General features: G+C 34.3%; 1 pseudogene; it reads right to left on the minus strand.

Annotated features, from left to right (window-relative positions):
* Positions 1 to 266: 266 nt before the first annotated feature.
* Positions 267 to 7,374, minus strand: LOC110728501 (annotated as a pseudogene).
* Between the last annotated feature and the right edge of the window lie 7 nt (positions 7,375 to 7,381).

The raw sequence follows: 7,381 nt of genomic DNA on the forward strand, positions 1-7,381 counted from the left end.
TTAATGTTTGTTTGCCACCCTTTATACCTCATCTTAAGTTAGTAGCCCACAATGTAAAAGTAAATTACCTTACTATAAATAGCCATGCATTCACTTGAATAATGCACACAAATTACATTCTCTAATATTACTTTTACATTCTCTTCTTAATTCTCTACATCTCTAATATTAGTTTTACATACTCTTCTTAATTCTCTTTATATTTCATAACATGACCAGCACTTTCATTATATCAACTTTTAAAAAACTACATCCAAACCCTTGAATGTTAACAGGCTTGCTGATGCGAACAACCCAACAAATCAATCCAAATAATTATCACAAATAATAAACAGAAGTTCTGGGAGTATATCTATATACACAATCAACACTTTCTAAAACAATACTATCAATGCCTTTCCAAAAAACTATGCTAGTGGAAATGAAAAACCAGAAAACATAAATGTACATCAAACACCAGTACACCACCAAACGAAACTTAAAATTAAGCGTCTCCATAATGATCACCATCTAGCTTATCAGAGCTCAAACTTGGGGGAACAAACGATCTGTAGACTCGTTCGACATTGGGACTTTCCTTCAATTCATGGCATACAACATCCAGAGCTGCATGTTGGAAGAAGCCGTAGAATTTTTTTCTTACAGACAACAGCAAAGATTAGGGACGTTATAAGAAGTGGAAAGAGCAGGGAGTGAAGTAGAACAGCTTTAGTCCAAAGTAACCTATCATGGTAACTTGATAAAGGACTAATGCCGCAAGGAATCGTGCATGCATATGAGGCCACATCCTCCCATAGCTCTCAAATGATGGAACATAAACTTTCAGTGCCTGTCATAAAGAAGGAAAAACTTGTCAGGGATCCACTGTTAATAAGCAATCTTCCTACTTAAATATTATACAAGCAATGGTTTTGATACTATTATTGTAGTACAATCATGGTAATCAGATTCTGGTTCTCTAGTTTAACAGTGGTAGGTGTTGTATCTTGAGGGATCCACTGTTAATAAGCAATCTTCCTACTTAAATATTATACAAGCAATGGTTTTGATACTATTATTGTAGTACAATCATGGTAATCAGATTCTGGTTCTCTAGTTTAACAGTGGTAGGTGTTGTATCTTGAGGGTCTAACACGGATCAATTCAATCAATCAATCAATCAAAACCTTAATCCCATAAGTGGGGTCGGCATTTGAGATGAAATTTTAGGTGTCTGAGTAAAATAGGTTGTAAAATTCTCATGATCAAACACGGTCAATTGCTGAAGTGTAGGATTGTAAGAACATATAAATAAAAAAAATAAAAAAAGTAAAAAATAAAAATAAAAAACTGATTCCAATGGCAAGTCATTGCTTAAGTGATGCATTCAAGCAATATTTTACCTGATTTCTCAGGACAAGCCATCCAAGGCCGAAATAAACAGCACCAAAGGGAAGGATTAGGGTGCAATAACAGAGTAACAAAGGGTAATTGTGAGTATAAGCAAGTCACTAGGAACCCTTGTTGCATATCCAAAATCTCCAGGAGCCCAAGCTTCTTTCACTTCAGCTTCAGTCTTGCAAAGGTACTTCTTTTTTAGATGGAATATGATAAGGGGAATCAATCTAGACAGCTCCAGTCCATACCCTACAAAAAATCTGCACCACGGTGTAGAAACAAATCAAAATCAGAACATTATTATATATTAGTAGGCAAAGAGGTTCGATCCAGTCAATGATTTAGGTGATAAGCTCTGCTACAAATTACTACAATACTCTAAAGCTAGGATTCATGTAAAAGTTAAATGATAGCAGATGGCATAATAAGGCAAAGCATAAGCTGTTCTCGTTTTATACTACGTATTTAAATTTGTGAGAGCATTAGAGTAGCAAATCCATTACATATTTGTCAGTGTCTAAGAGTCAGTAGAAAGATGCATAAAACAAAATTTAGTAGATCTACAATTATAGTTAATTAACTTAATTTGTGAGAGCATTAGAGCAACAAACCAATTACATATTCAGATAGCTTAATCAAAAGATTAAGCAGAAAGATGGTTAAATACCAAAATTAACCAAAAAATTAAAAATTACAGATTTTTCTTAAGTTAGATGTCTGCCACCAACTGTTGGCAAGAAAAAGAAACAGCTAAAGCGGCAAAAGTAAAACAATAAAAAAAAACAAGCACTGATTTACCAGCAACTTATAAGAAAAAACTATGAGTATATAAAACTATGTACTTCACAGTCTCTATTTCCTTTTCCCATCTTTTAAGTAACAATGACCTTACGTATTCTTCATATATGTAAACATAAAACCAAACAAGAAATAGGAAACTGCATTGTTTATATGGAAAAATAGGGAAAGAAAGGCAGAAAAAAAAGGTGGAACAGAAATAGAGAAATGAAGAAGTATATCTTACTTGAGTGCCACATATGTCAAGAAAAAGGTTGCATTATCTGGAAGGCCCTTCCCAAGTAAATCAATAATTTTTGTAAAAACCAGCTTTCTCTAGATCCTTGAAATTACCAAACAAGGTTCCACCAAGGGTCACTCCAATGAATACATTAAAAACAATGAAGTAGAAATATTTGCCTGAAGCAGCTCTCACTGCATGGCTCTCTGAAGGAATACCTTCCAATTTAGTCCAAAAACATGAGTAATTTTGGGAGCAGGGCCAAAAATATTATGAGAGCAAGTTGAGGAAGATAAAGCTTCCAATACAGTTCGAATTGGAGCTATATCAACAACAGGTTTTATGAAAGGCATAAGCTTCACAAGTTTCCCCAATGTCGTAAAAGCTGAGATCATTGTTATAGGAATCATGTAAAATACTACCATTAACGCAACGGTAATGTACACAACGTACTTGCGTACTTCCCTCATGTAAAACTGGAGAGAAAGGTTACTCCAAATCAGTTGACGTGGTTCAGGAGCATCCTCTACTGTCCAAAGTGTCCTCTCATTCTGGCATGTAAATTCTGAGCAGCAGAAGCAGCAGCCACCCTGCTCGAAAAGAATACGAGTGCTGAAGAAAGCTGTTTGTCTCTTAAGGTTACTTTTTTGCTCAGTTTCCATCTTTGAGATAAGTTCATTTATCTTCTCGTTGCAGTATTCTATGGTATCCACATTCTTCCCACAAAGACCAAGGAAGCCAATGCGGTTCATTGGTCTGATTCCCTCAGGTTTATCAATTGTTTTTGATTGTGCATAAACTGTTTCAGCACGCACAAGTTGCTTTCTATATCCCTCTAACTCCTCCCACATCTTGTTGACCTGTAAAATTAGAAAAGGTCATGCCATCAGAAGTCACTAGAAATCACTTTGATTATTTGCAGTACGCTCAATAAGAAAAGGTAAGATAGATATTGCAACTAATACTAACAATTAACTTTGATTACCAATTAATTTTTGATATTTATGTAAGGTAAAAATCACTTTATAAGAATTACAGCCGTACAACTTTGTTTGAGTCTGCTACTACTACACTTCAATGCAACTACAGCAATAATAGGTACTGACCAACATATCAAACAAAGTTGTACGGCTGTAATTCTAACAAAATCAAGGTATCTTCAATAACGTATCAAGGTACGGCAATGTAGGTACTGACTAACAAAATCAAGGTCTCTTAATAATAACGCAATCATCCAAAGCTTAAGCTTTTCAAAATGGAACTCACTAACATAGCATGATCAATTTTAGAAACTATGATACAATATTATAATATTAATACTAAACATACACCTGACTCATCGTTTTTCAGTAAAAGTAAAAATATCACTAACTATTAAACTTCGTCAGAATGCAGTTTAGTAAGGATAGGAAGAACTGGAAGGAATTATTAAAACTCACCTTTGTATTGTCTGTTACTACCATGGACCTGTAAGAACGTATCTGATAAATGGCCTTGAAATACGAATTAACTTGTTCCTTCCTGGTCTCACCTTCCAGAGGAGGGGGTATATCTCTCACAAGAACGGCAAATTGTTCTGCTCTTACTTCAGATGACATCAGAGCAGTAGCCCTTATTTCAGAAACATGTTTATATGCTTCCATAAGAGAAAATATGTAACCAAAGAAATCCAGTAGACAGCAATCAAAATGTCCCCACAACCTCGGACTTTTTTTGCTGTTATAATTGAAGTCAGCTGTTTTTAGAGAGTTGCAGCAATATAGGTACTAACTATAGAGGAAATGAAATATGTAATCAATATTGTGTGGAGATAATTTCTACCAAATGCTATACTTACTTCAATGTGACCCATGGAGAACTTATCAAGCTCACTGAAATGTTCCATTGCTTGGTGGTGTTATTGCTGTCTGAACACTGTGATCAGTGATGGAAAGAGGCAAAAGTGATGGAAGCAACACAATGCCAGCCAAAACCATCATTGAGAAAGCTGAAAAACAAGGACATCAACATCAGTAGGTTAGCAGTAGCATCAAGATTATCTCTTGAAACTTCAAGCAAGTGGATATGAACTCAGTACAAATAGAATTGGCAAATGATAATAAATACATCTAATTTGATAGTCAGTCCATTAGACTGGCCATTTAATCAATTACACATATGCATATTGGTAATGATGAAGCAGAATTAGTGATAATGAAATTGAATTTTGTAAAATACACCAATATCATCTGAACAAAAGATTATAAATAAAGCAGTCAATTTAATGAATAGGTCACTCAGACTGATCAGCTAATCAATTCCACGGCTCCACCTATGCCTACCAATATGAGAAATGAGTATTGATTATAATATTGAATTGTAAAACACAGCATATATTTGTGAGCAAAAAATGTTGTCACTCGATTTGTGATAATAAGGCGGAAAGAGAGTTGTCCTTAACAGATCAATTACTTCAAAGTTCTCCAGTTCTAATAAACCTTAGTTGTCAATTGTCTAATAACCAACCTTATTGGTCACTTGTCGTTCTTATTGAGACTTGAGTCTTAATTCATTAGGTTCTTAACTAGCTATAACTTCATAAACAAGAACTTCTATATAAGTCAAGCTTTTTCCATATAAGTTTTGTTTATGGTTTGATATTCACTTAAGAAGGCCGGTACCAGTTTGTATCAGCGTCCAAAATTAATACCTACTGGCCTACTGCACTGCAGCAAGTCTGTAGCAGCTACTACATGCCTCTAAAGTTAGCTGCAAGCTCCTGACAACAGCAGCTTTAGCAACTTATGTAAGCTATTCTCAGCAAGCTTAAGCACCTATTGAAGCAGGAGCAACTACAGAAGCTACAAGCAACCCTAGCAGAAGCTAAGAACCTATGGCAGCAGTGCATCACAGCAGCTAAACAGGGCCTACGCAAGCATCAGCGCCAGCAGCTACCATCAAGGAATTATTATTGGGGAGCCCCTATGTAAGATGACACCAGTTTGCATTTAAAAAAAAAAATTAAAAAAGAAAAGACGACACCAGTTTGTATCTGAGCCCAAAGTTTATACCTACAGGCCTACTGCACTGCAGTAAGTCTGCAGCAGCAATTAAGTGCCTCTAAAGTTAGCTGTAAGCACCTGGCAACAGCAGAACAGCAGCAGCTCATGCGAGCTGAATTTCATGCAGCTGTGGCAACTCTTAAGCACCTGTTGAAGCACAAGCAACCACAGCAGCAACAAGCAACCATTGCAGAAGCTAAGCACCTAAAGCAGCAGTGCATCACAGCAACTAAGCTGGGTGCCTGTGCGTGCATCAGTGCCAGCAGCTAGCATCAATGGATATTCACATCACGGAGATCTTGTTTTAATCGTCCCAAAAGTGTTTTAAAATTATGAAATTATTATAATAATTGCTAATTGAAAACATTAATGGTCAAAGACAAGCATTGATAATATATTCCCTCTTTTTTATTAGGTGAAACGTTCCTTCTAGGCACATATGCTAATTCAAAACATTGGCCAACAATATCATTGATTATCAACAACAACAACAAAACCGTATTCCCAAAATGATTTGGCCAATAGTATCTTTGATTATCATTAAGTAAAACTTATAACAATTGAATATTAAATAAACTATATGATTCCAACTGTTACTGGCAAAATAATATCAAATAATTCCAACTCACGTTTCTCGTTAAACTTCCAACATAAAAATACAAGTATATTACCTAATTCTATTCATATGACAAGTTAGGAAATATAATCTTTGCCAATATGATAGAATTAGCTTCATCTCAACAAATACCTACAAAACTATATTTTTTCAAATATATAAATCACTAACATAGTCAAATTAGTTTAGTAAACAAGTCAAAACGTTTTCCCTTCAAAAAAAAAAAGAAAAAAAGGGAAAAAAAAAAAAGGTACAGATGGAGTATTAAATATAAAAATAATTCAGCTAAGTTTGAGCAGGGCAAAACTGTATCTTAGCTGGCTTTTTTTTTTTTTTTTTCTTTTTGAAAAGTTTCTAAGCTGTCTTTAAATTATTACAAAGTATTGAAATGCACTTTACTCGAATTCAATAATTAGCTTGCTTGTGACTGAAGTAATTTTTCTAAAATACAGCAAAACTGCTAAACCAAACATAAACAAATCTTTAACACCGAAACTTGAAGCCGGCTTTGACATAAAAATTGAAAATTGCACATTTATCAAAACAAATAAGACAATCATACTAATACACATTATTAATTTCTTAAATAATCTTTTGGCAAATAAAACAAACTGGGTTATAACTATCTAATACCCAATATATTCATTCATAACAAAAATTAAAAAAAATTAAAAATTAATAATTATGTAGTACAACTCCTTCAAGAATAATTGTCAATAATTCCAACCAGTCTGTAATTGGCAATTTACAGGGTATTTAAATATACATAAATTAAGAAAGAAAACAAACAAAAAAAACCCATTAAAAAAATACTAAAAAAAAAATCATACCAGTTGAAAGGAAGACGAAATAGACAGCAGTATCAACACCAGAAACAGCAATAATATCATTTTCAGATGAAGAAATTGCTTCTTTGATCCACGAAATCGGGTTCCGGGTTCTAGAACTCGGTTCCATACCCTTAAGAATACGATTCGGGAAGTATATTTCATGGTTTCCGGGTTTACCCGAAAGCCAAGTAAACAACAACATCAAAATCACAAAATGATGAAAGAAGTTCCTAAAGATGTTAGAAACGACGCAAACTCCATTTTCTCAGACCTTTTTTTTTTTTTTTTTTTTTCTGGGTTTGTGCTAGAAGTTAAAGATACTATGATAGTAGTACTAGTACTAGAGAAAAGTTGGCATTTACTCAAAACTGTGTAGATTACGTGTTAATGGAAAGATAGAGAGCGTCGCTTTCTGCAATCAATTGCAAGAGAAAGCGTCGAAAGATTGAGACATTTCTTTTATGTAGAAAAATGACCGTTGATTTTAGGAGGTGAGGAA

This window comes from Chenopodium quinoa, unplaced genomic scaffold, assembly GCF_001683475.1.
Source record: "Chenopodium quinoa cultivar QQ74 unplaced genomic scaffold, ASM168347v1, whole genome shotgun sequence".
NCBI classification, from domain to species: domain Eukaryota; kingdom Viridiplantae; phylum Streptophyta; class Magnoliopsida; order Caryophyllales; family Amaranthaceae; genus Chenopodium; species Chenopodium quinoa.